Source organism: Ambystoma mexicanum, chromosome 4q (assembly GCF_040938575.1).
Source record: "Ambystoma mexicanum isolate Mex_15411 chromosome 4q, UKY_AmexF1_1, whole genome shotgun sequence".
NCBI classification, from domain to species: Eukaryota; Metazoa; Chordata; class Amphibia; order Caudata; family Ambystomatidae; genus Ambystoma; species Ambystoma mexicanum.
The window spans coordinates 205,441,627-205,458,889 of NC_090928.1; positions in this window are offsets into that span (position 1 = coordinate 205,441,627).

Genomic DNA, 17,263 nt, shown 5'->3' on the forward strand with positions numbered 1-17,263 from the left:
AAGGTTGGTGTGGAGTCTCCATTATGATGTGTTCCCCCTGGATAAACGGGCGGTAACTCTTCATTGCCCACACCGTTGCCAGGAAGGCCTTGTCACAATCGTTGAATTTTTCCTCCACAGAGGATAAAGTCTTACTCGCATAGGAGATTACTTTATTGACCCTGTGTTACATTCCAGCGCAGGCCTGCAGTACCTGTTTTTACTGGGAACTACATGTGAGGGACGGCGCGCTCCAGAACTTCGTTATGGCTCAGGTATCGGTTGCCATGGCGCCTGGCTGTGCAGCAGAGGACGCTGTGTCAGCTGAGGCGTTCTGTGCACGGAGAGCGCGTAAGGAGACCCCGCCCCCCTGCACCATAAAAGCCGAAGTGCTCAACAACTCGTTGCTGCTAATTGTGGCGTTACGCTCCTTCGGTTGTATCCAGTGTTTACCTTTTCCTTCCAGTCTTTGACGTCCCGGCTCCACAAATCCTTTTATCACCCGGACTGCCACTGCCTTCTCCTTTGGTCCATTTATTGATACCTGTTGCCGACTACGGACCGCTCCCGGACTGCCACTGCCTTCTCCTTTGGTCCATTTATTGATCCCTGTTGCCGACTACGGACCACTCCCGGACTGCCACTGCCTTCCCCTTCTTGGTTTGTTTACTTCCTTGCCACCAGCGCAGGCCGCGTCCCTCTGCTACTCGGACGCCCCTACAGAGTATTACGCCTACTCCTGCCCGTGGCTGAACCCATCCATGTGCTGATCCTAGCGGAAGTCACGGCGGACTCACGGAGGGCTTCTCTCTCCTCCACTAGCACCTGTGACGGTATTGGGTATGAAAACAAGGTAAAGACACGTCCTGCTTCTATCTATTGTTGTCTGTGTATCATTACCTGAACCACGACTTTCCTTCTATTGTGGTGTGGATTCCTGGAACTCTGCATTAACTTTACAGTCTGCAATACTTCTCCGGAGTGCATAGAAGTGACGCTTTCCTGTGCATGCACCAACATGTGACTAGTGCGACCCTCGTGCTACCCAGGTATTACCTTCGTTTACTAACCTCCCTCTTTGTTATTTTACACCTGCCGTTGTTACTCCTTCTACTTGAAATCCCTTGGGAATCCCACTTATAAGGTCTGTGTTGTGTATTACAGTCATAGTGAGGCCCATTGGTAGGTTGTACAGATTTATGATCTTGAGTTTTCTTGTAGTTTCATCACATTATCTCCACACCACGACAACCAGTAACTAGGTATTCAAAGTGTTATCTGATTGTTTTGGTTTTGCTTCCATATTACCATATCGCTCCTAATCATACTGTATTTCCTTTGCAGCATTGGTTTTTGGCGGTGTGTGTTCTCCCCACTCTTTTATGCGATAGACTTCTCTGCTGGTCTTCATCCCAATTCGCAGAGAGGTACATCGTGGAGAAGAGCCCCTCTTTGGAGGAAGCCTGAATCATTTAATTCAGGGGAGCTGGATTCCTGAGGCTGGATTGCACCTATCAAGTATTCCCTTCCTTCGTGAGGTCTTCTTGCCTACGCTCCAACCAATATCCGAAGCGGTAAGTAACAGAATTAGCAGCCTTTAAAATGTCTACAGAGACCACTGATGCCTTGAATCAAATAGTGCAAATGGTCACAGATTTACGTACGGATTTGACCAATGCACAGGAGGTATTGCGTCAATGTATGGACGCTATCCAGTCTCTGGTGAAAACTCCAGCAACACAGTCCATTGGCACTGGAGCTGCAGCTTCAGGGTCAGGGTTTCCAGCTCCTACCCAAGAAGCTGCCCCTGTATTGCTCACCACTCAGTTTCCTCTGGCCCCTCCAGAACGATTTCTGGGTGATCCCAAGCAATACAGAACTTTCTTAAATCAGTGTAAGCTGCACTTCTTATGTCACCCAGGTTCCTTTCCTTCTTCCGGCACTAAGGAGGTTTTTGTCCAGTCACACCTGGGTGGTACTGCAGCTGCATGGGCAAATCCGTTGTTGGAATCTAACAGTCATGATCCCTATAATTGTGATGCCCTTCTCACTATGATGAGCAAAGTTTTTGACACCAGATACACCACTCAAGCCACTGATCTGGAGTTGCTGAAACACAGACAGGGGAATAACTCCCTACTGGTTTATTTAGCCTGCTTAAATCAGTTGGCTGCCGAAACTGACTGGCCGGAAGAAAAGAAGACGGCTGTCTTTTATCAGGGTCTTTCTGACGAATTGAAGGATATATTATCCACTGTCCCAGTTGCTCCCACAGTATTTGGAGACCTACTCAATTCAGTCTTCCAAATTGATGCGCGTAAGGCTGAAAGACGTGGGGAGAAGAGAACAACTCTGTTTGCCCCAGCAGCAGCTGAGGCCGCTTCCACGACCCTACCTGCCCCTGAACCAATGCAAATAGGAGCAGTTAGGGGTCCTCTGACGCCTGCCCAACGCGAATACCGCAGGTTACACAAATTTATGTATGTACTGCGGAGCCTCAGATCATTTGTTACCTGAGTGTCCTAAAAAGCCCAAACGGAAGGCGGGAAACGGCAAATCCCGACAGTCGATGGAGTCCCTACGTCGGGATGTTTCACTCTGGACTCACCATTGCATGATCCTGTCCGGCTGTTCCATCTCCCAGTTGACTTTTCTTCGGCTCATGGTGTGTCATTCAAGGCTACAGCAATCATTGATTCCGGAGCAACAGGCAATTATATTGATCAAAGTTATGTCTCTGCGTCAGGCGTACCTTTACTGCGCAAAAAACATCCAGAAACGTTTAATGTTGTGGATGGGTCCATTCTCGCTTCTGGACTGGTCACCCATCAGACGGTTCCTTTAGTCATGAGTACGGATGATGGTCATACAGAAGAAATATCCTTCGACATTATTAGAGCTCCAGCATATAAAGTCATTCTTGGTATTCCATGGCTGCAATTCCACAACCCTGCCATTGACTGGTCCACGCATCAGATCCAGTTCCCGTCCAACGTTTGTAATACCCAATGCACTCCATTGCACGGGATAAGTCATGACGGTCCGGCCAGGGCACTGGTTTCTCCTTCTATGCATATTGGAGCTATTTCTAATTCTTCCACACCTGTGGTTCCGTCCCAACATGTTGATTATACTGATGTATTCGACAAAGAAATGGCAGAAACTCTTCCCCCACATAGAGTCTATGATAGTCCAATAGACCTTATACCAGGGGGAAGGATACCAGCTGGAATTTGTACTCCCTCACTCTCAAAGAAGACGCTGTGCTCAAGGACGATATAGATAAGGTGCTTACTATGGGGTTTATGCGGCTTTCAAAATCTCCAGTGGCTTCTCCTCTCTTTTTTGTCCTGAAAAAAGAAGGAGATCTGCGCCCCTGTATAGATTATCTCGCTTTAAACACGGTAACAGTGAAGAACCAATATCCCCTTCCTCTGATCTCAGTTCTCCTTGATCAATTGGGGTCATCCCAGACCTTCACAAAACTAGACCTCAGAGGAGCCTACAATCTGGTCAGGATGAGAGAGGGGGATGAATGGAAGACTGCTTTTAAGACACAATATGGTCTATTCGAATACCTGGTGATGCCCTTTGGGCTCTGCAATGCCCCAGCCACTTTTCAAGCTTTTATGAACGATATATTTCACAATATCTTGGACCAGTATGTTGTGGTATACTTAGACGACATCCTGATTTACTCACAGAATCTCTCTGAACATGTCCAACATGTCAAGACAGTGCTTTAACGGTTACGTGATCATAAACTGGAGGAAGAAAAAATCCTGTCAGCATTCAATCCATTTAGGGGCCAAATCAAAGTGTACCGTCGATATATCGACGATATACTTATGATTTGGGAAGGCTCATTAACATCATTGACTTCATTTGTTCAATGGCTTAATGCGATAGACTTAGATATTCATTTTACTTTCGAATATTCAGTATACAGAATTCCTTTCTTGGATTTGTCTATCTTTGTCAAAGAAGGGTATCTCTGTACAGAATTACATAGGAAACCCACAGAGAGAAATACTACGTTGAAATATGAGAGCCAACATCCAGCTAGTTTACTTTGTAACTTACCATATGGGATGTTTTTACGGCTACGCCGTAACTGCACAGATATCGCACATTTTGCTAAACATGCAGCGATTTTGGAAAAAAGACTATTAGAACGGGGATATCCAAAGAAACTTATAAAAAATTCCAAAAAGAGAGCCCGATATATCAACCGAGACCTTCTATTGACACCTAAGCGAGACATTGAAAAGAAAGATGAATTAGTATGTGTCTCAACCTTTTGCCAACATAGCAATGCTATTAGAGGTATCATTTTAAAAAACTGGCGAATTCTTAACACATCAGGAACATCTATACCCAGACCTCTATTTGCTTTCAAAAAAAGTAAAAATTTGAAGCAAAAGATTACTCGTGCTAGTAGAACTTTTCCTAAAGTGCATACAATTCGCGATACTAACTCCAACCCAGTCGTGGGACACTACCCTTGCACTTCATGTGTCGCTTGTAAGTTTTCAAAAAAAACTATGTCATTTGAATCACAGACCAGAAAGTGGACCCTCCGTACTTTTACCACTTGTAAAAGTAAGAATGTCATTTATGCCATTCGCTGTCCATGTCAGTTGCTTTATGTAGGCAAAACAACCAGAGAAGTGAGTACCCGTATCAACGAACACCGTTCTAAGATTAGAACTCGAAATCTCAATGCCCCAATGGTAATCCATTTTATTGAGATGGGCCATACGGCTGACCAGGTGGAATGGTTTTGCATAGAAAAAGTATATGCACAAAATCAATCCCAATTATTAAAAAACTTAGAATACAAAGAACAAATGTGGATATTTAATCTAAAAACATTAACATTGGGCCTTAATACCCTGGAACCATGGAATTCGAGTAACTAAATACTATCCGTCATAATATTTGATACCTTTGGACCGTGAGTCCCTCAATGTGAACCTGTATATTTACAATCTTTATAGCACTTCACAAATAGTTTCCTGTGGAGGCTTATCTTATTACTGATTACCCTTCTGGCCCACACTCTTTTCATAATTTTCCTGCGGGGTCTTCCCACAGTTACCCCTGGTTAGTTTTATTTTATTTTTTATTTTGCCTATTGGCAGCAGTTATAACTTCATCTACTTGATCTTTCATGTGTGGGTAAATGAGATATTGTCTTCGAGTGTAGAAAAGAGACATCAAATGTTGTGTTTATTATACTTCTATCACTTATTATAATATACATAAATTAAAATCTTGCCCATACATAACTGACATTGTCTTTTTCTAAGTGCTCTGCTGTAGCGCGCGTTATTTTTGTGTTTCTTAGTATATCTTCCGTGCTCTAATTACGGTTCTTTCCTCACGATTGTGTGGACACGTCGTGTAGTACACTAATTTGTTGTCCAATTACGTGCGTCTTTCTTCTAAGATCGTACGGCCATTTAGAACATAGGCCAGTTCAGTTTGTGGTCACGTGGCTGATTACGTGATCACATGATGTTCTTCACGCGTATATTAACATCTTTGAAACGGTGATACTCTGTTGCACGCCACTTCCAATTGGACCCAGCTGGTATACGGGTGACTAGCTGCCGTGAGAACCAGAGAGTTCTTTTGCTTAAGGTAAATACTCTGCTGCGCGGGTGTTTTTCCGAATCGTTTTTTGGTTTTATTGCATATAGAAGGGAGCCTCATACCCTTGGGTCTTCTATAGGCCCCACCCCAGCTAACTAATCTTGGGTGGAGTTAGAAATTTCTTAAATAGCAAGCTTCTCAGTAAGCCGCATTCGATTAAACCGCATTTGTGTAAATAATTAGACACTGCACATATTAGCTGGTTTTGGTTTACGAACTTTTACATTAATCTGCAGTAGCTTCCGTTGGGTGTAGCCAATGATAGAATTGTAAGAACATATGGGTTCTTTTTTTTTTTTTTTTCACACACTTAAATGTTTGTGTCGTGTTTAGGCCCACATAATATCAGGCGCAGCCCTCTCTGGATCCGGGGAGTCATCTTCACATTTATGGCCGCTGGTTGAATGAGCGTTCGGACATTCTCGGTAAGACCTGTTAGCTCACCCTTATAAATTTTAAATTTTAATTTTAAATTTATGATCCGTACTGTGGGAGCCAATTGGATGATGTGTACATGCCCCTTTTACACCCTGCAGAGAGGAACTTTGGCGTTCATATATCCCGTTATCTGCAGGAACTTCTACTGGGACGTTGTTATCTAGTTTATACAAGTGTACCCAGCGTATAACTAAAGGAAGAGACGTACAGCCTTCTACTGTATGAATGAAGGTTAGTTAATATTCTTTGCGGTCATGGCCTAACATCAGTGGACGTATTTTTTGGTCCATTGTTAGCCATTGTTAGGTCCTTTCTTAGTTGAATCTTAAGTATGTGATTTTTTCTTGTGTTCTGTTCACGGGCCGCAATAGTGAAGGTTCTATACATTGGCCTTGTCATTTGTGTGTATATCTGTAGTACTGACTCTGCCTATGGCCTGGTTTTACATCTTATCTGCCTCCCAGAGACATCAATACAAGAGGGTAGCACGACTTTCTGGCAGACACCTCAGGTCCATCCCGGAGTTACCCCGGGTTGGAAGCAGGATTTTGTATATGATTACCCATTGTTTTATTACATTTTTTCATTATACATATTATTTTTATTATTGATGTCACATGTTTTCTTTCCAAGTTTAGGGGTTTCATATATTGATGTGTCCCATTTGTGTTTTTTTCTTTTTCTATGTTAGAATATACTTTTGTTACTCCTGATGAAGACGTCACTACACTAAAGTATATACGTCGAAACCGGTTGAGTTTGGACTAAGATGAGGTCGTGGTCAGAAAACTTTGGGACCCATCTTAATTGCCTATGCCACTGATGTTATCTGTTGTGGCCCGTCAAACTGATTTCATATTCTTTCTATAAATTTTTCAGATGAATTAACTGTGATGAATTTTCTTATAGATTTTATATTGTACATTGATTGGTGTTTAGTATGAGTGTTTTGTCTAATGGATAGATGAGGTTTTATGCTTGGATGATTGAATAAGATGATTTTTATTATATAGATGTGTCCTTTTTAATAAAAGTTGCTTCCTGATATGTAAATTGTTTATACAAGTGCAGATTTAATCATGATTTGTTTGATATATTAAATTAAGTATCAGGTTTAATAAAATCCTTGATACCACATTTCTTGAATTGTATCCTTTGGATGTCTTTCCGTTATCCAAATTCAAAGTAATACTCCCATCCAAAGTGTGGGGTCTCCTGTGTCTTTCGGAGAACACGTGGTATACTTAGACGACATCCTGATTTACTCACAGAATCTCTCTGAACATGTCCAACATGTCAAGACAGTGCTTCAACGGTTACGTGATCATAAACTGTTCGCGAAAGCAGAAAAGTGAATTTTTCATGCCTCTGAGGTGGAGTTCTTGGGGTATGACTTAACTGACCATGGGGTCCGGATGAGTCAATCCAAAGTGAAGGTGATCCTAGAATGGCCAATACCCAAGTCAGTCAAGGCCCTTCAGTCGTTCTTGGGTTTCGCAAATTTCTATAGGCGTTTTGTGAGCAGGTTTTCTGACCTATCAGCTCCTCTTACCTCCTTGACTGGTGTCAAAGTTTCATATGATTGGTCACCGGAGGCCCAGAAAGCATTTGATCAGCTAAAGTCTGCCCTTACTACTGCCTCTGTCCTTAAGCACCCAGATCCGGATCTCCCGTTTTATGTAGAAGCAGATGCCTCAGGATATAACTTACTCACAATGTCTCCATGACCTTGCTCCTCCTTACCTAAGCCGCAGGATTACCAAACCCATCTCTCAAAAACCATCTAGACTACAATACTCTAACCTCCTGTCTATCCCTAGGACTCACAAAGCGCGTGCGGGCAGCTCCAGCTTCCCATCAGTTGCCCCCACCCTCTGGAATGCGCTCCCTCCGCACCTCAGAACCATTGAATCCCACACTGCATTCCGCAAAGCCATCAAAACTAACCTCTTTGTCTGAACTCTCAAAACCTACCTGCAACGCACTGTAACCTGTAACTACCCAAATGTTTCAAGTATTTTTTTCTAGGGCGGCTTCAATGTAACCCTCAAGTAAGCACGCTTAACCACTGTTCCAGCGCCTCGATGTCTGCGGGCTGTTTGTGCGCTTTACAAATTCAAATAAATAAATAAATAAATAAAATAAATAAATAAATATGCTATTGGTGCAGTTTTGTCACAACTATGCTCTCTTTCGGGTGAGATCCATCCCGTAGCCTACTTTGCTCGCAAACTGACACAATATGAAAAAAACGACTCTATTACAGAACGCAATTTCCTAGCAATTAGGGATGCCTTCTTGGAGTGGAGGCATCACCTTCTAGGTGCTAGACACCCTGTAACCGTTTACTCGGATCACTGAAGCTTGCTAGCTTTCAAGTCCATGAAATACCTCACTGCCAGGCAGGCGCGTTGGCACTTGTTTTTTTCTCAAAACCAGTTTACGATTACCTATCATCCCGCAAAGGCTCAGGTTTCAGCCGATCCTCTCTCCCGCTCTTATGCGGGTGAACGAATCATAAGGACTGAACCTATACCGCTTCTACCTCATAGGGTTGTCTGTGGTTGTTCTGTTCAACCCTCCTTATGATCCGTTATTACAGATTGGGCCTCTGCTCACCCAATTGAGATTGCAGAACTTAACATGGATCTGGTGCAAGGTTTACCTTTCATTCAGGGGCATGTCTTCATTCTGCCTGGTCAAGCCCATACCTTAGCTCTCCGGTGGTCTCATGATTCGCTTGTTGCCGCACATCCTGGTGTCCAGAAAACATTGGAGGCATTAAGGCACTGGGCCTGGTGGTCTTCCATGACTCGCGATGTCAAAGATTACATAACAACATGTGCCATATGTACTCAATGCAAAACCTCCAGAGCCAAACCAGTGGGGTTATTGCAACCTCTACCGGTTCCGTATAAACCTTGGCAGATGATATCGATGGACTTCATTGTCGACCTACCGGAAATGCAGGGACACGACACAATTTGGGTGGTGGTGGATTACTTCACAAAGTATGCAGTGTTTGTTCCTTGCTTTGGATTACCTTCAGCACCCAAACTGGCTGGTTTATTTATGTCTAATGTGTTTCGCCATTTTGGGTTACCATCGATCATTGTTTCCGACAGGGGAACACAATTTACCTTACGGGTCTGGAAGGCTCTTAAGGCCTCACTGGACATCGATGACAGATATTCCTCATCCTACCATCCGCAAACAGGTGGGCAAACTGAAAGGGTCAACACCACTATTGAACAATACTTACGTTGTCTCTGTGTCCAGTTCCAGCAATCATGGTTCACGGCGTTGCCCCAGGCTGAATTTGCGTACAATAACTCTATGCACACCTCCACGGGGGTTTCTACTTTCTTTGCCCTTTATGGATGTCACCCCAGGACATTGCCGTTGGGCCCAGCATTACCTGACTCCAATCCGGAGGCGCGTGACTGCATCCGCAACTTGGACCAACTTCATCGGGATGTGCTTTGTCATCTGATCAGGGCCCAAGAACGTGCTCAGAAATCAGCCAATGCGCATCGATCCCCAGCGCGCGTCTATCAGATTGGCATGAGGGTCTGGCTTACTTCATATAATTTGAAGATTGCCGGAAAGCGCTCCCTGTTGCCTCGCTTTGTGGGTCCGTTCTCTATTGCCAAGGTCATTAATCCTGCTGCGGTCCGATTGTCTCTGCCCAGTTCCTGGCGTATTCAACCTGTCTTTCACGTTTTTCCTCCTAAAGCAGTTTGTTTCTTCCACCCGGCTTTCGACACGTCCGTCTCCTGTTTTGGTGGACGGCGCGGAGTAATATGAAGTGTCCCGCATCCTTGACTGCAGGGTGTCCAGGGGTATTCTCTTTTACCTGGTCGATTGGAAGGGGTTTGGTCCTGAGGACCATACCTGGGAACCCCTTGCTAACTTGCATTTTCCTGAGCTTTTGAGGGCTTTCCATTCCACCAGGGGGTTGCCGGTGTCTTTGGGTGTGGATGCTGTTACATTCCAGTGCAGACCTGCAGTACCTGTTTTTACTGGGAACTATATGCGAGGGACGGCACGCTCCAGAACTTCGTTATGGCTCAGGTATCGATTGCCATGGTGCCTGGCTGTGCAGCAGAGGACTCCATGTCAGCTGAGGTGTTCCGTGCAGAGAGAGCACGTAAGGAGGCCCTGCCCCCTGCACAATAAAAGCAGAAGTGCTCGACAACTCGTTGCTGCTAATTGTGGCGGTACGCTCCTTCGATTGTATCCCGTGTTTACCTTTTCCTTTCAGTCTTTGACGTCCCTGCTCTATGAATCCTTTTATCACCCGGACTGCCACTGCCTTCTCCTTTGGTCCATTTATTGATCCCTGTTGCCGACTATGGACCACTCCCGGACTTCCACTGCCTTCTCCTTTGGTCCATTTATTGATCCCTGTTGCCGACTACGGACCGCTCCCGGACTGCCCTGCCTTCTCCTTCTTGGTTTGTTTACTTCCTTGCCACCAGCGTAGGCCACGTCCCCCTGCTACGCGGACTCCCCTGCAGAGTGTTACGCCTACTCCGTCGAGTGGCTGTACCCATCCGTGTGCTGATCCTAGCGGAAGTTACGGCGGACTCACGGAGGGCTTCTCTCTCCTCCACTAGCACCCGTGACGGTATTGGATATGAAAACAAGGTAAAGACACATCCTGCTTCTATCTATTGTTGTCTGTGCATCATTACCTGAATCACAACTTTCCTTCTATTGTGGTGTGGATTCCTGGAACTCTGCATTAACTTTACAGTCTGCAATACTTCTCCGGAGTGCATAGAAGTGATGCTTTCCTGTGCATGCACCAACCCGTGACTAGTGCGACCCTCGTGCTGCCGGGTATTACCTTCCTTTAGTAACCTCCCTGTTTGTTATTTTACACCTGCCGTTGTTACTCCTTCTACTTGAAATCCCTTGGGAATCCCACTTATCAGATCTGTGTTGTGTATTACAGTCATAGTGAGGTCCATTGATAGGTTGTACATATTTATGAACTTGAGTTTTCTTGTAGGTTCATCATATTATCTCCACACCACGACAACCAGTATCTAGATATTCAAACTGTTATCTGATTGTTTTGGTTTTGCTTCCATATTACCATTTCGCTCCTAATCATACTGTATTTCCTTTGCAGCATTGGTTTTCGGCGGTGTGTGTTCTCCCCGCTCTTTTATGCGATAGACTTCTCTGCTGGTCTTCATCCCAATTAGCAGAGAGGTACATCGTGGAGAAGAGCCCCTCTTTGGAGGAAGCCTGAATCATTGAGTTCAGGGGAGCTGGATTCCTGAGGCTGGATTGCACCTATCAAGTATTCCCTTCCTTCGTGAGGTCTTCTTACCTACGCTCCAACCAATATCCAGAGCGGTAAGTAACACCTTGTCATGCTTTTGATATAATAATGCAGTCAAGCATGTATTTGAGAACCCTGTCTACAAGAAGAACTCCTTGTTTATGACAGAGTAAGCTAGGCAAGGCGCTTGTGAGAGGCTTCTTTTGTGTTGTCTTACTGCCTCGGCTTGTTCTGGACCCCACTCCCACTTGACCCCCCCCCTTCAAAAGATGGATCAGGGGTCTTGTGATCTCTACGTAGTCCTCAATGAACTTTCTGCTGTAATTAGTTAGTCCAAGGAGGCTCCTTAGTACCCACAGAGTTGTGGGATCTTTTTTTTTCTGGAGGGCTTCTACTTTCTTTTCCTGGGGACAGAGACCATGAGGAGTTATCTCATGCCCCAAGAAATTGGCACGGATTCTGCACCATTGTGCCTTTTGAAAGGAGAGTTTTGCTGTGAATACCTTTGACCCCTGGATCTGGGCCAGCCCTTGGTCAATGTAGGGAAGAGGCCATCCGGAAGTATGGAGCCATTTTTTGAGCTCCCTTAGGTCAGCACAGAGTCTCCACTGGCCGTTTGGTTTAAAAATCTCCAGCACCGGATTATTGAAGGTGCTGTGGACTGGACAAATTATCCCACAGGACTCGAGGTTCTTTCTTAATTATTTCAGTAAGGGACTCCATTGATGCGAGAGGCAAGCAAATTTGCTTCACAAACACTGGAGTCGTGCCACGTTCCGTGGGAATTGTTGTGTGGGCGTTGGTGCGACCACAGTCTTATGAGTCCACCGCAAAGAGATCTTGAAAATCTAAGACAACTTGTTGCAATTTTTGCTTCTGCTCCAGAGTCTCACAGGCATCAGCTAGGTTTACTCTCTCTTCAACCATCTGCCTGAAGCCTGGAAAGACTTCCAGTTTGGCTATCTCAGCGGCCTGCTCCAGCTGGGTGGAGAAGTCCCTGGTCAGGGTATTGACTTGGACTAATGGCTTCAGGTGGGGAAGGCAGTCCTTATGGGCTTGAAAGATCACCTCATCCCGCCTGAAGTCACAGGTCACATGTTCCTTACCATAAGGGCAGGAAGAGTACACCAGGAAATTCCCCCCATGCCGGGTGAAGATCCTGTCTGATGTTTTGTCATTGTCGCTATCACTGTCAAAACAGTCCTTGGGGATTGGTCCTAACAGTTCGCCACCTAAATCTATGGAAAAGTGTTGGTCATCAACCGTCATTCCAATAATGGTTCCTGCACCCAGAGTGATACCTTTTAGGCCACTGTTATCCACCTCTATTGGAATGGCGTCGTGTTCAATGTTGACTAGTGGTGTTGGGTTTACCCCCAACCCTTGCTGTTGAAAATGAGCATTAAGATGGACATAGGCATCAGGATTTTTCAGTTTCTGTCCTCTTTTAATTTTTATTTCCAGTGAGAATTGTGGGGTCTGTTCTGGGATGGTGTTTTCCTTTCCAATCTGAATTTCAACTGCATATGGCAGCAGTTGAGCTGACCGAAATGCTTTCTCTGGGTCATCAAAGTCCATGGGACTACCCGCTAATCGGGACCAAGTTTTGAAGTTTATTAGGTCCAAATTAACGGCAAAGCGATTGAGAATGTCACTGCCTATGTAAAATGCAGCAGGGACATCTCGACGACCCAACAATTATGGACTATGCTCTTGTTGCCTATGGAAATCTTGAGCATACACCTGCTAGACAGGAGATGTTTGGAATTGGGTGTTTCCAGGTCCATTTCCCATTTGTCTAACAGTTTGAATGTGGGAATGGCTGGATCTTTTGGGAGTTTGCGGAACATGGCCTCGCTGATGAAGCTCTTACCGTTGTTCACACACACTCGGCCGAGAACAGAATCTTTCCCCTCATTTAACTGAATAGGGATGAACAACTGCTCTCCAATTTTCTGAATATCAGCCAAGCTGTGAGCCGATTTCTCATCTTTTTGGACTATAGGAATGGACTTTTCCGATTGTGAATTTGTATAGAATTTCAGAGTGTTTCCTTCCAGTGTGGAATGCCACCTTAAACTGGAAGGAAGGTTGATTTTCAGAAATAGCGAGGACTCCCCATCACCAGTTTTTCGTCCTACTGCAACAATTACTGTCATGTCTGGGATTTGATTATTCTGGAAGTAGAATTCAATTTGGTCAGGTTCTTGTTCAACCATGTGGCATGTGCCATTTAAACTAACATGGTTGACACTCTGTTTTAATTTTATTGGTCGGTTAGTCTGGGTACAGAGGACCTTGTTTACACCAACTATGAGGGGAGACAATCTACGCAGGATGTCATTCCCTAGTAAACAATGTGTGCCCTCTGGAGTCACAACTATAACCGGGTGCTTCACCTTGTGTCGCCCAATTTTCATGTCTAAATCCACAGTCCCCTCAACAGGAATTTCCTTCCCATCGAAGTTCTGAAGTTGTCCAAGAGGGGTGAGAGGAATTTGGCATTTCTCCCCCCTTCCACAATTGTGCTGATCAAAGGCCCTTTTTGACAGAAGGGTAGCTTGGGATCCAGTGTCCACCAGTGCCAACATTGTACATTGCACCTGTATTTGGACCAGGGCATACAATCTTCCCTCCTTTTCCTCAAGGGGGCAAAGATAATGCACATTTTTGGCCAACTGGTGGCTTAATTTCCTTGCTTTGGATACCGACAGAGAGGTGATTTGGGCATGATTCTGTTTGGGATCTTCAGAACCTTTAAGAAAAAGGTGATAGCTAGATATGGGGGAAGTTTCAGACTCCCCTGGTTCTGATTATGGGCTGCCCCTCTCTTTTTAGAGGCAGTCACCAGAATGGGTTTGAACAAGGGGATTTTCATACTGGTCATTCTGGGGTTTGATGATGGGCGGTTTGAACTCATTCCCCACATCTACCCAGTCTGGATTTGGATCCTTTGGGACCCATTTTTCTTTATGAGGAGTTCCCCCATCCCTGTAGGAGACAATCTTTTTCCCAGGATCCTCTGAAGACCCCTCTCCTTCAAACTGGAAGATTTGCACCTCCTCCACAAAATGGGTCTTTTTAGGCTCTTTATTTCTCGTACCCACCCTCTACTTCTTTGATTTGATTTGATTTGTATGTTTATAGTGCGTCGGTAGCCCGCAGGCATCAGGGCGCAGAGAGACAGATTCATGTTATGTCATGGGTAGGAGAGAAGCTAAGAGGTGGAACATTATTTAAAAAGATGGGTCTTTAGATTTTTTCTAAAAATTAGCAGATTTGGCTCTGCTCTCAGCGAGACTGGTAGGTTGTTCCACTGCTGGGCAACACGGAACGGGAGTGATTTCCCAGCACCAGTTGTTCTGAGTGCCTGGGGTATATGTAGCCTGCCTTGTGTTTGGGATCTTAGAACCCTGTTAGGGGTATATCGGGTAAATTTGGCTCTAAAATAGGATGGAGCCACTCCATATAAGTACCTGTGAACCAGGGTCATAGATTTAAAAAGGATTGTATCCTCTACTCTGAGCCAGTGGAGGGATCTTCTGGCCTCTGTCACATGGCTTCTTCTATCGATCTTTTTTATGATCCGAACTGCGTTGTTCTCCATTATCTGGCATTTGCTTATGCACTTTTTAGGTGCTCCCAGGAGCAATGAGTTCCCGTAATGAAGACGTGCCAGTATAATGGCCCTGGCAATTGTGGCCGTATTTTCTTCTGTTAGTAGTGGATGTATGGCTCTCAGTAACCTGATGTAATATGCGTTGTTTTTATGGAGATAGTTTGTATAGGATTCAGATCCCAGGGACGCCTCCAGCATCATCCCAAGGGTTTTCACATGGGGGGCCACCTTGATGCTTGAGTCTTTGATAGTGAATTCTTCAAACTCTTTACCAAGCTTGCCCCTTGCTTGACTCGAGCCGAAAATCATGAGTTCGGTTTTTTTACTATTCAAGCACATTCAGTTGTCTTCCATCCATCTATCTATAATGTTGTATATGGTTGTAATCTTATTCTTGTCTATTTGATAATCTCCTTCCAACTCTATCACCAGCTGTGTATCATCGGCGTAGTTGGTGAAATGCAGTTGGGTTGCAGACTTTCGGGGGCAGGAGATTTTGGTTCTGGTTCCTGTGTTTCCAGGGGCTTTTCACAAGTGGGGAAGGAAGCTTCCTCTAAGGATTTACACCCCCCTTCCCCTTGTTCCTCCTCCGTGGGAACTGTTGGGTTGTCAGGGTTCTTCCCCCGTCATTGTTCTGGAGCTCCAGACCGTGGATTTGAGGAATTCTGAGCCGCCATGCTCATCTGAAGGTTCTGTTGAGCCCTCAGCATGCGACCCAGATCCTGTGCCATGTTCCGGACCTGGCGCTCTAGTTGGGACTACCGCTCTGGCTGGTACGGGGTCCTCAGGTTTACCGTGGGTTGATCCCAGGAAGGGTAACTATCCCTTCTCGCATAATAACTCTGCTTCAGATAGTTTGGGTACCCCTCCACCCTTGGCCTCCCCTCTCCTGGATTGGGCTGTCTGGGCTCAAGAAAGTGGGGAAAGAAAGAAGGGTTGTTTTGGGGGTTGAAGTTTGGCGGGTACCGGGGAAAGAGATTTGGTCTGGCATTTGGGGAATTACTGCCCTCCTGGGGAAAGTGATGAGGGAAGTTTCCTGGGTTTCCTGCTGTCTGGTTGGATCTCCCCCTTGGGCTGGAGGAGTCCACACATAGCCCAGGATGAGTCTATTTCCCTTGTAGTGTGGGCTGATGTAGTCAGGGGATTTAGGGGTCCCATTTGTGGGGTTACCTCCCTGGCTCCCCGTTTGGGATTGGCCCGAGGGCCTTCTGGGTTTGGGGTTGGTCGGATTCTGCACAGGAAGGTTTTAGGCCCCCCCATCTCCAGATCTAAAATGGGGGCAACCTTCACCCCCGCCACCTGAGCAGCAGCAGGGGTGTTGGTTGGTTTGGGGCTTTTGCTAAGATTTTTACTTTCCAACGGCTTCTGTACTTCATAGATGTACGTTGCTTGTTCAACGACCCATTTTCTCATGAAAGTCCCTCACTAGCTGGGTCATAATGTACTTAGGGAGAGCATGAAAGAAGGTGTTCACAAATTCCTTACTGTCAGTGCGCACCCTTCTAGTGGTCTGCACAAAGGCACGTTTCAATTCCTGAACAAATTCTTGTGGGGCCTGGTCTTCCCCACATTGTAAGTTGTAGGCTGCCTTGCGAGCCTCTTTTGGGTTCCTATGAATGGAAAAATGTTTCAGGATGGCTGCCCCATTGGTGGACCATCTGGAATGGTTCTGGTCCTCCAGCCCCGCAAAGAAGCTGGAGTACTCAGGAGAAAATGTCCACTTTACATACTGAATACAGCTTTGGCTGTCCTTCAGATAGAAAGTCTCCATCATCTGCTCAAATAATTCAAGGTGCTACCAAACCGAATATTTGGCATTTTTGTGGTAGGGCGTGATGACGCTCCTAATAGCTTTTATTTGCTTCAGGGGATACTTGAGTAAAGCCCTCTTAACTTTGTTGGCCTTTTTAGTTCTGGTCACTTTGGTCCACTCATCCTCTGACTCAGAGGCACTGCTACCAGAGGTGGCTGTCTGGTCTTCTAGACCCTCCCGGATTCTGCAAGCTTGGGAATGCCTGGCAGAATGTGGGGGCCTAGTCTCTTGGGACCTTTGGCATTCAGAAGAGTCTTCTGACTGTTCCTTGCTCCCAGGATTGGTTGGGTACCCCCCACACTGTCCTAGCTGGGAAGAGGTTTTTAGTATGCTCTTAGTGGGCCTAGTCTCATGGAATCCCCCCCCCCCAGTTTCACTGCCTGATCTCTTGGTAAGTTATATTTCTGAGGATCCATTTCTCTGATTCTCCCCTCACTGGAGTCTCCCTGATCAGAGAAGA